This window comes from Nerophis lumbriciformis, linkage group LG08 (assembly GCF_033978685.3).
Source record: "Nerophis lumbriciformis linkage group LG08, RoL_Nlum_v2.1, whole genome shotgun sequence".
NCBI lineage: Eukaryota > Metazoa > Chordata > Actinopteri > Syngnathiformes > Syngnathidae > Nerophis > Nerophis lumbriciformis.
This window is the reverse complement of record NC_084555.2, coordinates 54,227,501-54,243,214: the sequence shown is the minus strand read 5'-3', so window position 1 is coordinate 54,243,214 and position 15,714 is coordinate 54,227,501. Positions and strand designations below refer to the sequence as shown.

At 19.8% G+C, this 15,714-nt stretch overlaps 1 protein-coding gene across 4 annotated transcripts in view; it reads right to left on the bottom strand.

The window, feature by feature from the left end:
- The window catches only part of sptb (spectrin, beta, erythrocytic), a 230,630-nt gene that overhangs the window by 146,705 nt on the left and 68,211 nt on the right, over positions 1-15,714 (bottom strand). The window lies entirely within an intron of this gene.

Genomic DNA, 15,714 nt, shown 5'->3' with positions numbered 1-15,714 from the left:
AGTTTTCAGGAAAAAAAATAGTTTTGGATTTGTTTTACTTTTTTTATATTTAAGCTGTAATTTTACAAGAATGACATTGAAAAACATTTGAAAATTTTAATGTAGATAAAAAAGTTATTTTAGTAAAAAGGATTTGGACGTTTTACAAAAATAAAAATAAAATGATGGGGGGAGAAAAGTTGAGTTTAAAAATTATAAGAATAAAAAAAACATTATTGTAAGACAATTAAGTACAATTTTAAGATGAGACGTTTTTTGTATTTTTTTAAAGTAAACATTTTAAGACAATAAAGTCATAATGTTATGAGAAAAATTTTATTTTTGAAATTTTAACAATAAAAAAAAATTAGGACATTTTTTTTATAATTTCCAAGAAATAAGTAACAAGAGGAAAAAGGAGTAGTTTTCAGGAAAAAAAATAGTTTTGGATTTTTTTTTCATTTTTATTTTTTTTCAGCTGTAATTTTACAAAAATGACATTGAAAAACATTTGAAAATTTTAATGTAGATAAAAAAGTTATTTTAGTAAAAAGGATTTGGTCGTTTTACAAAAATAAAAATAAAATGATGGGGGGAGAAAAGTTGTAGTTTAAAATTATAAGACTAAAAAAACATTGTAAGACAATTAAGTTTAGACAAGAATACAATTTTAAGATGAGAAGTTTTTGGTTTTTTTAAAGTTAAAATTTTAAGACAATAAAGTCATAATATTATGAGACAAAAGTAATGAAATAAATGTCATAGTTAAGGTCGACAAAGAGCTAAAAAATATATTTGTTAATATTAATAAAAAAATTATAACCAAGAAAAAAATCTAAATTACAGAAGAATTAAGTTGTACAAATTAACACAAAAAAAAGTCAGATTTTAAACAATAGTCAAGAAAAAAAATTCGTAATACTACAAAAATGGATGAATATAAAATGAATAAACTAAAAAATGTTTTACAAAAATGTAATTGTAATATGAAAAATAATCATCTTTTTTTTTTACTTTTTGAGGAGTTAAGTCCTAATTCAAACAAACAATAAAGATGTACTGAAACTGTACTGATGCACTGTTACAACAACAACAAAACTGCGACTTTAAAGTAAAAAAAACAACATATTTTACAACAATAAAGTCTTAATGCTATGAGAATTTTATTTATTTATTTATTTTTTGTAATTTTAACAATAAAAAAAACAATTAGGAAAAAAAATTTAATTTCAAAGAAATAAGTAACAAGAGGAAAAAGGAGTAGTTTCAGGAAAAAAAATTTTTTTGGAAAGTAAGTCAAGAATTATTTTTTTTTTAAGCTATACTTTAACAAGAATGACATTGAAAAACAGTTGAAAATTCAAATTTAGATAAAAAAGTTATTTTAGTAAAAATGATTTGGTCGTTTTACAAAAATAAAAATAAAATGATTGGGGGAGAAAAGTTGAGTTTAAAAATTATAAGAATAAAAAAAACATTATTGTAAGACAATTAAGTACAATTTTAAGATGAGACGTTTTTTGTATTTTTTTAAAGTAAAAATTTTAAGACAACAAAGTCATAATGTTGTGAGAAAAAATGTATTTTATTTTTGAAATTTTAACAATAAAAAAAACAATTAGGAAAAAAATTATATAATTTCAAATAAATAAGTAACAAGAGGAAAAAGGAGTAGTTTTCAGGAAAAAAAATAGTTTTGGATTTGTTTTCATTTTTTTTTTTTTTTTAAGCTGTAATTTTACAAAAATGACATTGAAAAACATTTGAAAATTTTAATGTAGATAAAAAAGTTATTTTAGTAAAAAGGATTTGGTCGTTTTACAAAAATTAAAATAAAATGATGGGGGGAGAAAAGTTGGAGTTTAAAATTATAAGACTAAAAAAACATTGTAAGACAATTAAGTTTAGACAAGAATACAATTTTAAGATGAGAAGTTTTTTGTTTTTTTAAGTTAAAATTTTAAGACAATAAAGTCATAATGTTATGAGACAAAAGTAATGAAATAAATGTCATAGTTAAGGTCAACAAAGAGCTAAAAAATATATTTGTTAATATTAATAAAAAAAATATAACCAAGAAAAAAATCTAAATTTCAGAAGAATGAAGTTGTACAAATTAACACAAAAAATAAAGTCAGATTTTAAACAATAGTCAAGAAAAAAATGTCGTAATCCTACAAAAATGGATGAATATAAAATGAATAAACTAAAAAATGTTTTACAAAAATGTAATTGTAATATGAAAAATAATCATCTTTTTTTTTTTACTTTTTGAGGAGTTAAGTCCTAATTCAAACAAACAATAAAGATGTACTGAAACTGTACTGATGCACCGTTACAACAACAAAACTGCGACTTTAAAGTAAAAAAAAACAAAACGTATTTTACAACAATAAAGTCTTAATGCTATTAGAAAATTTTTATTGTTTTTTTTTGCTGTAATTTTAACAATAAAAAAAACATAATTAGGAAATAAGTAACAAGAGGAAAAAGGAGTAGTTTTCAGGAAAAAAAAATAGTTTTGGATTTTTTTTTACTTTTTTTTATTTTTAAACTGTAATTTTACAAGAATGACATTGAAAAACATTTGAAAATTTTAATGTAGATAAAAAAGTTATTTTAGCAAAAAGGATTTGGTCGTTTTACAAAAATAAAAATAAAATGATGGGGGGAGAAAAGTTGAGTTTAAAAATTATAAGAATAAAAAAAACATTATTGTAAGACAATTAAGTACAATTTTAAGATGAGACGTTTTTTGTATTTTTTTAAAGTAAAAATTTTAAGACAATAAAGTCATAATGTTATGAGAAAAATTTTATTTCATTTTTGTAATTTTAACAATAAAAAAAACAATTAGGAAAAAAATTATATAATTTCAAAGAAATAAGTAACAAGAGGAAAAAGGAGTAGTTTTCAGGAAAAAAAATAGTTTTGGATTTTTTTTTACTTTTTTTTCATTTTTAAGCTGTAATTTTACAAAAATTACATTGAAAAACATTTGAAAATTTTAATGTAGATAAAAAAGTTATTTTAGTAAAAAGGATTTGGTCGTTTTACAAAAATAAAAATAAAATGATGGGGGGAGAAAAGTTGAGTTTGAATATTATAAGATTAAAAAAAATATTATTGTAAGACAATTAAGTACAATTTTAAGATGAGACGTTTTTTGTATTTTTTTTAAGTAAAAATTTTAAGACAATAAAGTCATAATGTTATGAGAAAAATTTTATTTTATTTTTGAAATTTTAACAATAAAAAAAAAATTAGGAAAAAAATTATATAATTTCAAATAAATAAGTAACAAGAGGAAAAAGGAGTAGTTTTCAGGAAAAAAATTGTTTTTGATTTTTTTTACTTTTTTTATTTTTAAGCTGTAATTTTACAAAAATGACATTGAAAAACATTTGAAAATTTTAATGTAGATAAAAAAGTTATTTTAGTAAAAAGGATTTGGTCGTTTTACAAAAATAAAAATAAAATGACGGGGGGAGAAAAGTTGAGTTTAAAAATTATAAGAATAAAAAAAACATTATTGTAAGACAATTAAGTACAATTTTAAGATGAGACGTTTTTTGTATTTTTTTAAAGTAAAAATTTTAAGACAATAAAGTCATAATGTTATGAGAAAAAATGTATTTTATTTTTGTAATTTTAACAATAAAAAAACAATTAGGAAAAAAATGATATAATTTCAAAGAAATAAGTAACAAGAGGAAAAAGGAGTAGTTTTCAGGAAAAAAAATAGTTTTGGATTTTTTTTACTTTTTTTTCATTTTTAAGCTGTAATTTTACAAAAATGACATTGAAAAACATTTGAAAATTTTAATGTAGATAAAAAAGTTATTTTAGTAAAAAGGATTTGGTCGTTTTACAAAAATAAAACTAAAATGATGGGGGAGAAAAGTTGAGTTTAAAAATTATAAGAATAAAAAAAACATTATTGTAAGACAATTAAGTACAATTTTAAGATGAGACGTTTTTTGTATTTTTTTAAAGTAAAAATTTTAAGACAATAAAGTCATAATGTTATGAGAAAAAATTGTTTTTTTGTAATTTGAACAATAAAAAAAACAATTAGGAAAAAAATGATATAATTTCAAAGAAATAAGTAACAAGAGGAAAAAGGAGTAGTTTTCAGGGAAAAAAATAGTTTTGGATTTTTTTTTACTTTTTTTTTATTTTTAAGCTGTAATTTTACAAGAATGACATTGAAAAACATTTGAAAATTTTAATGTAGATAAAAAAGTTATTTTAGTAAAAAGGATTTGGACGTTTTACAAAAATAAAAATAAAATGATGGGGGGAGAAAAGTTGAGTTTAAAAATTATAAGAATAAAAAAAACATTATTGTAAGACAATTAAGTACAATTTTAAGATGAGACGTTTTTTGTATTTTTTTAAAGTAAAAATTTTAAGACAATAAAGTCATAATGCTATGAGAAAATTTTTATTTTATTTTTGAAATTTTAACAATAAAAAAAACAATTAGGAAAAAAATTATATAATTTCAAAGAAATAAGTAACAAGAGGAAAAAGGAGTAGTTTTTAGGAAAAAAAATTGTTTTGGATTTTTTTTACTTTTTTTTATTTTTAAGCTGTAATTTTACAAAAATGACATTGAAAAACATTTGAAAATTTTAATGTAGATAAAAAAGTTATTTTAGTAAAAAGGATTTGGTCGTTTTACAAAAATAAAAATAAAATGATGGGGGGAGGTTTAAAATGATAAGACTAAAAAAACATTGTAAGACAATTAAGTTTAGACAAGAATACAATTTTAAGATGAGAAGTTTTTGGTTTTTTTAAAGTTAAAATTTTAAGACAATAAAGTCATAATACTATGAGACAAAAGTAATGAAATAAATGTCATAGTTAAGGTCGACAAAGAGCTAAAAAATATATTTGTTAATATTAATTAAAAAAATATAACCAAGAAAAAAAAATATAACCAAGAAAAAAATCTAAATTTCAGAAGAATGAAGTTGTACAAATTAACACAAAAAATAAAGTCAGATTTTAAACAATAGTCAAGAAAAAAAGTCGTAATCCTACAAAAATGGATGAATGTAAAATGAATAGACTAAAAAATGTTTTACAAAAATGTAATTGTAATATGAAAAATAATCATCTTTTTTTTTTTTTACTTTTTGAGGAGTTAAGTCCTAGTTCAAACAAACAATAAAGATGTACTGAAACTGTACTGATGCACCGTTACAACAACAACAAAACTGCGACTTTAAAGTAAAAAAAAAACTTATTTTACAACAATAAAGTCTTAATGCTATTAGAAAATTTATTTTTTGCTGTAATTTTAACAATAAAAAAAAAACATAATTAGGAAATAAGTAACAAGAGGAAAAAGGAGTAGTTTTCAAGAAAAAAAATTGTTTTGGATTTTTTTCCCTTTTTTTATTTTTAAGCTGTAATTTTACAAGAATGACATTGAAAAACATTTGAAAATTTTAATGTAGATAAAAAAGTTATTTTAGTAAAAAGGATTTGGTCGTTTTACAAAAATAAAAATAAAATGATGGGGGGAGAAAAGTTGAGTTTAAAAATTATAAGATTAAAAAAAACTTTATTGTAAGACAATTAAGTACAATTTTAAGATGAGACGTTTTTTGTTTTTTTTTAAAGTAAAAATTTTAAGACAATAAAGTCATAATGTTATGAGAAAAAATTTATTTTATTTTTGAAATTTTAACAATAAAAAAAACAATTAGGAAAAAAATTATATAATTTCAAAGAAATAAGTAACAAGAGGAAAAAGGAGTAGTTTTCAGGGAAAAAAATAGTTTTGGATTTTTTTTACTTTTTTTTATTTTTAAGCTGTAATTTTACAAAAATGACATTGAAAAACATTTGAAATTTTTAATGTAGATAAAAAAGTTATTTTAGTAAAAAGGATTTGGTCCTTTTACAAAAATAAAAATAAAATGATGGGGAGAAAAGTTGAGTTTAAAAATTATAAGAATAAAAAAAACATTATTTTAACACTATTAAGTACAATTTTAAGATGAGACGTTTTTTGTATTTTTTTAAAGTAAAAATTTTAAGACAATAAAGTCATAATGTTATGAGAGTAAGACAATTAAGTACAATTTTAAGATGAGACGTTTTTTGTTTTTTTTTAAAGTAAAAAATTTAAGACAATAAAGTCATAATGTTATGAGAAAAATTTTATTTTATTTTTGTAATTTTAACAATAAAAAAAACAATTGGGAAAAAATTATATAATTTCAAAGAAATAAGTAACAAGAGGAAAAAGGAGTAGTTTTCAGGAAAAAAAATAGTTTTGGATTTTTTTTTTAACTTTTTTTTTTTTTTAAGCTGTAATTTTACAAGAATGACATTGAAAAACATTTGAAAATTTTAATGTAGATAAAAAAGTTATTTTAGTAAAAAGGATTTGGACGTTTTACAAAAATAAAAATAAAATGATGGGGGGAGAAATGTTGAGTTTAAAAATTATAAGAATAAAAAAAACATTATTGTAAGACAATTAAGTACAATTTTAAGATGAGACGTGTTTTGTATTTTTTTAAAGTAAAAATGTTAAGACAATAAAGTCATAATGTTATGAGAAAATTTTTATTTTATTTTTGAAATTTTAACAATAAAAAAACAATTAGGAAAAAAATTATATAATTTCAAATAAATAAGTAACAAGAGGAAAAAGGAGTAGTTTTCAGGAAAAAAAAGTTTTGGATTTTTTTTCCTTTTTTTATTTTTAAGCTGTAATTTTACAAGAATGACATTGAAAAACATTTGAAAATTTTAATGTAGATGAAAAAAGTTATTTTAGTAAAAAGGATTTGGACGTTTTACAAAAATATAAGATTAAAAAAAACATTATTGTAAGACAATTAAGTACAATTTTAAGATGAGACGTTTTTTGTATTTTTTTAAAGTAAAAATTTTAAGACAATAAAGTCATAATGCTATGAGAAAATTTTTATTTTATTTTTGAAATTTTAACAATAAAAAAAACTATTAGGAAAAAAATTATATAATTTCAAAGAAATAAGTAACAAGGAGTAGTTTTCAGGAAAAAAAATAGTTTTGGATTTTTTTTTACTTTTTTTATTTTTAAGCTGTAATTTTACAAGAATGGCATTGAAAAACATTTGAAAATTTTAATGTAAATAAAAAAGTTATTTTAGTAAAAAGGATTTGGACGTTTTACAAAAATAAAAATAAAATGATGGGGGGAGAAAAGTTGAGTTTAAAAATTATAAGAATAAAAAAACATTATTGTAAGACAATTAAGTACAATTTTAAGATGAGACGTTTTGTTTTTTTTTAAAGTAAAAAATTTTAAGACAATAAAGTCATAATGTTATGAGAAAAAATGTATTTTATTTTTGAAATTTTAACAATAAAAAAAACAATTAAGAAAAAAATGATATAATTTCAAATAAATAAGTAACAGGAGGAAAAAGGAGTAGTTTTCAGGAAAAAAAATAGTTTTGGATTTTGTTTACTTTTTTTTATTTTTAAGCTGTAATTTTACAAAAATGACATTGAAAAACATTTGAAAATTTTAATGTAGATAAAAAAGTTACTTTAGTAAAAAGGATTTGGTCGTTTTACAAAAATAAAAATAAAATGATGGGGGGAGAAAAGTTGAAGTTTAAAAATTATAAGATTAAAAAAACATTATTGTAAGACAATTAAGTACAATTTTAAGATGAGATGTTTTTTGTTTGTTTTTTAAAGTAACAATTTTAAGACAATAAAGTCATAATGTTATGAGAAAAAATGTATTTTATTTTTGAAAGTTTAACAATAAAAAAACAATTAGGAAAAAAATGATATAATTTCAAAGAAATAAGTAACAAGAGGAAAAAGGAGTAGTTTTCAGGGAAAAAAATAGTTTTGGATTTTTTTTACTTTTTTTATTTTTAAGCTGTAATTTTACAAGAATGACATTGAAAAACATTTGAAAATTTTAATGTAGATAAAAAAGTTACTTTAGTAAAAAGGATTTGGTCGTTTTACAAAAATAAAAATAAAATGACGGGGGGAGAAAAGTTGAGTTTAAAAATTATAAGAATAAAAAAAACATTATTGTAAGACAATTAAGTACAATTTTAAGATGAGACGTTTTTTGTTTTTTTTAAAGTTAAAATTTTAAGACAATAAAGTCATAATGTTATGAGAAAAATGTTATTTTATTTTTGTAATTTTAACAATAAAAAAACAATTAGGAAAAAATTATATAATTTCAAAGAAATAAGTAACAAGAGGAAAAAGGAGTAGTTTTCAGGAAAAAAAATAGTTTTGGATTTTTTTTACTTTTTTTATTTTTAAGCTGTAATTTTACAAAAATGACATTGAAAAACATTTGAAAATTTTAATGTAGATATAAAAGTTATTTTAGTAAAAAGGATTTGGACGTTTTACAAAAATAAAAATAAAATGATGGGGGGAGAAAAGTTGAGTTTAAAAATTATAAGAATAAAAAAACATTATTGTAAGACAATTAAGTACAATTTTAAGATGAGACGTTTTTTTTTTCTTTAAAGTAAAAATTTTTTAAGACAATAAAGTCATAATGTTATGAGAAAAAATGTATTTTATTTTTGAAATTTTAACAATAAAAAAAACAATTAAGAAAAAAATGATATAATTTCAAATAAATAAGTAACAGGAGGAAAAAGGAGTAGTTTTCAGGAAAAAAATAGTTTTGGATTTTGTTTACTTTTTTTTATTTTTAAGCTGTAATTTTACAAAAATGACATTGAAAAACATTTGAAAATTTTAATGTAGATAAAAAAGTTACTTTAGTAAAAAGGATTTGGTCGTTTTACAAAAATAAAAATAAAATGATGGGGGGAGAAAAGTTGAAGTTTAAAAATTATAAGATTAAAAAAACATTATTGTAAGACAATTAAGTACAATTTTAAGATGAGATGTTTTTTGTTTGTTTTTTAAAGTAACAATTTTAAGACAATAAAGTCATAATGTTATGAGAAAAAATTTATTTTATTTTTGAAATTTTAACAATAAAAAAACAATTAGGAAAAAAATGATATAATTTCAAAGAAATAAGTAACAAGAGGAAAAAGGAGTAGTTTTCAGGGAAAAAAAATAGTTTTGGATTTTTTTTACTTTTTTTATTTTTAAGCTGTAATTTTACAAAAATGACATTGAAAAACATTTGAAAATTTTAATGTAGATAAAAAAGTTATTTTAGTAAAAAGGATTTGGTCGTTTTACAAAAATAAAAATAAAATGATGGGGGAGAAAAGTTGAGTTTAAAAATTATAAGAATAAAAAAAACATTGTAAGACAATTAAGTACAATTTTAAGATGAGACGTTTTTTGTATTTTTTAAAGTAAAAATTTTAAGACAATAAAGTCATAATGTTATGAGAAAAAATTTATTTTATTTTTGAAATTTTAACAATAAAAAAAACAATTAGGAAAAAAATTATATAATTTCAAAGAAATAAGTAACAAGAGGAAAAAGGAGTAGTTTTCAGGAAAAAAAATAGTTTTGGATTTTTTTTAACTTTTTTTTATTTTTAAGCTGTAATTTTACAAAAATGACATTGAAAAACATTTGAAAATTTTAATGTAGATAAAAAAGTTACATTAGTAAAAAGGATTTGGTCGTTTTACAAAAATAAAAATAAAATGATGCGGGGAGAAAAGTTGAGTTTAAAAATTATAAGATTAAAAAAAAACATTATTGTAAGACAATTAAGTACAATTTTAAGATGAGACGTTTTTTGTTTTTTTTTTAAAGCAAAAATTTTAAGACAATAAAGTCATAATGTTATGAGAAAAATTTTATTTTATTTTTGTAACTTTAACAATAAAAAAACAATTAGGAAAAAAATGATATAATTTCAAAGAAATAAGTAACAAGAGGAAAAAGGAGTAGTTTTCAGGAAAAAAATTGTTTTGGATTTTTTTTCCTTTTTTTATTTTTAAGCTGTAATTTTACAAAAATGACATTGAAAAACATTTGAAAATTTTAATGTAGATAAAAAAGTTATTTTAGTAAAAAGGATTTGGTCGTTTTACAAAAATAAAACTAAAATGATGGGGGGAGAAAAGTTGGAGTTTAAAATTATAAGACTAAAAAAACATTGTAAGACAATTAAGTTTAGACAAGAATACAATTTTAAGATGAGAAGTTTTTGGTTTTTTTAAAGTTAAAATTTTAAGACAATAAAGTCATAATATTATGAGACAAAAGTAATGAAATAAATGTCATAGTTAAGGTCGACAAAGAGCTAAAAAATATATTTGTTAATATTAATTAAAAAAATATAACCAAGAAAAAAATCTAAATTTCAGAAGAATGAAGTTGTACAAATTAACACAAAAAATAAAGTCAGATTTTAAACAATAGTCAAGAAAAAAAAGTCGTTATCCTATAAAAATGGATGAATATAAAATGAATAAACTAAAAAATGTTTTACAAAAATGTAATTGTAATATGAAAAATAATCATCTTTTTTTTTTCTTTTTTTTTGAGGAGTTAAGTCCTAGTTCAAACAAACAATAAAGATGTACTGAAACTGTACTGATGCACTGTTACAACAACAACAAAACTGCGACTTTAAAGTAAAAAAAAAACAACGTATTTTACAACAATAAAGTCTTAATGCTATTAGAATTTATTTTTATTTTTTTTTTGCTGTAATTTTAACAATTAAAAAAAAACATAATTAGGAAATAAGTAACAAGAGGAAAAAGTTTTCAGGAAAAAAATTGTTTTGGATTTTTTTTTAACTTTTTTTTATTTTTAAGCTGTAATTTTACAAGAATGACATTGAAAAACATTTGAAAATTTTAATGTAGATATAAAAGTTATTTTAGTAAAAAGGATTTGGACGTTTTACAAAAATAAAAATAAAATGATGGGGGGAGAAAAGTTGAGTTTAAAAATTATAAGAATAAAAAAAACATTATTGTAAGACAATTAAGTACAATTTTAAGATGAGACGTTTTTTGTATTTTTTTAAAGTAAAACTTTTAAGACAATAAAGTCATAATGTTATGAGAAAAATTGTATTTTATTTTTGAAATTTTAACAATAAAAAAAACAATTAGGAAAAAAATTATATAATTTCAAAGAAATAAGTAACAAGAGGAAAAAGGAGTAGTTTTCAGGAAAAAAAATAGTTTTGGATTTTTTTTACTTTTTTTAATTTTTAAGCTGTAATTTTACAAAAATGACATTGAAAAACATTTGAAAATTTGAATGTAGATATAAAAGTTATTTTAGTAAAAAGGATTTGGTCGTTTTACAAAAATAAAACTAAAATGATGCGGGGAGAAAAGTTGGAGTTTAAAAACTATAAGATTAAAAAAAACATTATTGTAAGACAATTAAGTACAATTTTAAGATGAGATGTTTTTTGGGTTTTTTTTAAGTTAAAATTTTAAGACAATAAAGTCATAATGTTATGAGAAAAATGTTATTTTATTTTTGTAATTTTAACAATAAAAAAACAATTAGGAAAAAAATTATATAATTTCAAAGAAATAAGTAACAAGAGGAAAAAGGAGTAGTTTTCAGGAAAAAAAATAGTTTTGGATTTTTTTTTTACTTTTTTTTTTTTTAAGCTGTAATTTTACAAAAATTACATTGAAAAACATTTGAAAATTTTAATGTAGATAAAAAAGTTATTTTAGTAAAAAGGATTTGGTCGTTTTACAAAAATAAAACTAAAATGATGGGGGGAGAAAAGTTGGAGTTTAAAATTATAAGACTAAAAAAACATTGTAAGACAATTAAGTTTAGACAAGAATACAATTTTAAGATGAGAAGTTTTTGTTTTTTTTCAAGTTAAAATTTTAAGACAATAAAGTCATAATATTATGAGACAAAAGTAATGAAATAAATGTCATAGTTAAGGTCGACAAAGAGCTAAAAAATATATTTGTTAATATTAATAAAAAAAATATAACCAAGAAAAAAATCTAAATTTCAGAAGAATGAAGTTGTACAAATTAACACAAAAAATAAAGTCAGATTTTAAACAATAGTCAAGAAAAAAAGTCGTAATCCTACAAAAATGGATGAATATAAAATGAATAAACTAAAAAATGTTTTACAAAAATGTAATTGTAATATGAAAAATAATCATCTTTTTTTTTTTACTTTTTGAGGAATTAAGTCCTAATTCAAACAAACAAAGATGTACTGAAACTGTACTGATGCACTGTTACAACAACAACAAAACTGCGACTTTAAAGTAAAAAAAAACTTATTTTACAACAATCAAGTCTTAATGCTATGAGATTTTTTTTTTTTTTTTTTTTTTGTAATTTTAACAATAAAAAAACAATTAGGAAAAAAATTATAATTTCAAAGAAATAAGTAACAAGAGGAAAAAGGAGTAGTTTTCAGGAAAAAAATTGTTTTGGATTTTTTTCCCTTTTTTTATTTTTAAGCTGTAATTTTACAAGAATGACATTGAAAAACATTTGAAAATTTTAATGTAGATAAAAAAGTTATTTTAGTAAAAAGGATTTGGACGTTTTACAAAAATAAAAATAAATTGATGGGGGGAGAAAAGTTGAGTTTAAAAATTATAAGAATAAAAAAACATTATTGTAAGACAATTAAGTACAATTTTAAGATGAGACGTTTTTTGTATTTTTTTTAAAGTAAAAATTTTAAGACAATAAAGTCATAATGTTATAAGGAAAAATTTATTTTATTTTTGAAATTTTAACAATAAAAAAAACAATTAGGAAAAAAAGTATATCATTTCAAAGAAATAAGTAACAAGAGGAAAAAGGAGTAGTTTTCAGGGAAAAAAATAGTTTTGGATTTTTTTAACTTTTTTATTTTTAAGCTGTAATTTTACAAAAATGACATTGAAAAACATTTGAAAATTTTAATGTAGATAAAAAAGTTATTTTAGTAAAAAGGATTTGGTCGTTTTACAAAAATAAAAATAAAATGATGGGGGGAGAAAAGTTGGGTTTAAAAATTATAAGAATAAAAAAACATTATTGTAAGACAATTAAGTACAATTTTAAGATGAGACGTTTTTTGTATTTTTTTAAAGTAAAAATGTTAAGACAATAAAGTCATAATGTCATGAGAAAAATTGTATTTTATTTTTGTAATTTTAACAATAAAAAAAACAATTAGGAAAAAATTTATATAATTTCAAAGAAATAAGTAACAAGAGGAAAAAGGAGTAGTTTTCAGGAAAAAAATTGTTTTGGATTTTTTTCCCTTTTTTTATTTTTAAGCTGTAATTTTACAAGAATGACATTGAAAAACATTTGAAAATTTTAATGTAGATAAAAAAGTTATTTTAGTAAAAAGGATTTGGACGTTTTACAAAAATAAAAATAAATTGATGGGGGGAGAAAAGTTGAGTTTAAAAATTATAAGAATAAAAAAACATTATTGTAAGACAATTAAGTACAATTTTAAGATGAGACGTTTTTTGTATTTTTTTTAAAGTAAAAATTTTAAGACAATAAAGTCATAATGTTATAAGGAAACATTTATTTTATTTTTGAAATTTTAACAATAAAAAAAACAATTAGGAAAAAAAGTATATCATTTCAAAGAAATAAGTAACAAGAGGAAAAAGGAGTAGTTTTCAGGGAAAAAAATAGTTTTGGATTTTTTTAACTTTTTTATTTTTAAGCTGTAATTTTACAAAAATGACATTGAAAAACATTTGAAAATTTTAATGTAGATAAAAAAGTTATTTTAGTAAAAAGGATTTGGTCGTTTTACAAAAATAAAAATAAAATGATGGGGGGAGAAAAGTTGGGTTTAAAAATTATAAGAATAAAAAAACATTATTGTAAGACAATTAAGTACAATTTTAAGATGAGACGTTTTTTGTTTTTTTTTTAAAGTTAAAATATTAAGACAATAAAGTCATAATGTTATGAGAAAAATGTTATTTTATTTTTGTAATTTTAACAATAAAAAAAAAATTAGGAAAAAAATTATATTATTTCAAAGAAATAAGTAACAAGAAGAAAAAGGAGTAGTTTTCAGGAAAAAAAATAGTTTTGGATTTTTTTTTACTTTTTTTTATTTTTAAGCTGTAATTTTACAAAAATGACATTGAAAAACATTTGAAAATTTTAATGAAGATAAAAAAGTTATTTTAGTAAAAAGGATTTGGACGTTATAAAAAATAAAATGATGGGGGAGAAAAGTTGGAGTTTAAAATTATAAGACTAAAAAAACATTGTAAGACAATTAAGTTTAGACAAGAATACAATTTTAAGATGAGAAGTTTTTGGGTTTTTTAAAGTTAAAATTTTAAGACAATAAAGTCATAATATTATGAGACAAAAGTAATGAAATACATGTCATAGTTAAGGTCGACTAAAGAGCTAAAAAATATATTTGTTAATATTAATTTAAAAAAATATAACCAAGAAAAAAATCTAAATTTCAGAAGAATGAAGTTGTACAAATTAACACAAAAAATAAAGTCAGATTTTAAACAATAGTCAAGAAAAAAAAGTCGTAATCCTACAAAAATGGATGAATATAAAATGAATAAACTAAAAAATGTTTTACAAAAATGTAATTGTAATATGAAAAATAATCATCTTTTTTTTTTTACTTTTTGAGGAGTTAAGTCCTAGTTCAAACAAACAATAAAGATGTACTGAAACTGTACTGATGCACTGTTACAACAACAACAAAACTGCGACTTTAAAGTAAAAAAAAAAAAAAACGTATTTTACAACAATAAAGTCTTAATGCTATTAGAAAATTTTAATTTTTTTTTTGTTGTAATTTTAACAATAAAAAAAAAACATAATTAGGAAATAAGTAACAAGAGGAAAAAGGAGTAGTTTTCAGGAAAAAAAATAGTTTTGGATTTTTTTTCCTTTTTTTATTTTTAAGCTGTAATTTTACAAGAATGACATTGAAAAACATTTGAAAATTTTAATGTAGATAAAAAAGTTATTTTAGTAAAAAGGATTTGGTCGTTTTACAAAAATAAAAATAAAATGATGGGGGGGAGAAAAGTTGAGTTTAAAAATTATAAGATTAAAAAAAACATTATTGTAAGACAATTAAGTACAATTTTAAGATGAGACGTTTTTTGTATTTTTTTAAAGTAAACATTTTAAGACAATAAAGTCATAATCTTATGAGAAAATTTTTATTTTATTTTTGAAATTTTAACAATAAAAAAAACAATTAGGAAAAAAATGATATAATTTCAAAGAAATAAGTAACAAGAGGAAAAAGGAGTAGTTTTCAGGAAAAAAAATAGTTTAGGATTTTTTTTTACTTTTTTTATTTTTAAGCTGTAATTTTACAAAAATGACATTGAAAAACATTTGACAATTTTAATGTAGATAAAAAAGTTATTTTAGTAAAAAGGATTTGGTCGTTTTACAAAAACAAAAATAAAATGATGGGGGGAGAAAAGTTGGAGTTTAAAATTATAAGACTAAAAAAACATTGTAAGACAATTAAGTTTAGACAAGAATACAATTTTAAGATGAGAAGTTTTTGGGTTTTTTAAAGTTAAAATTTTAAGACAATAAAGTCATAATATTATGAGACAAAAGTAATGAAATAAATGTCATAGTTAAGGTCGACAAAGAGCTAAAAAATATATTTGTTAATATTAATAAAAAAATTATAACCAAGAAAAAAATCTAAATTACAGAAGAATTAAGTTGTACAAATTAACACAAAAAAAAGTCAGATTTTAAACAATAGTCAAGAAAAAAAATTCGTAATACTACAAAAATGGATGA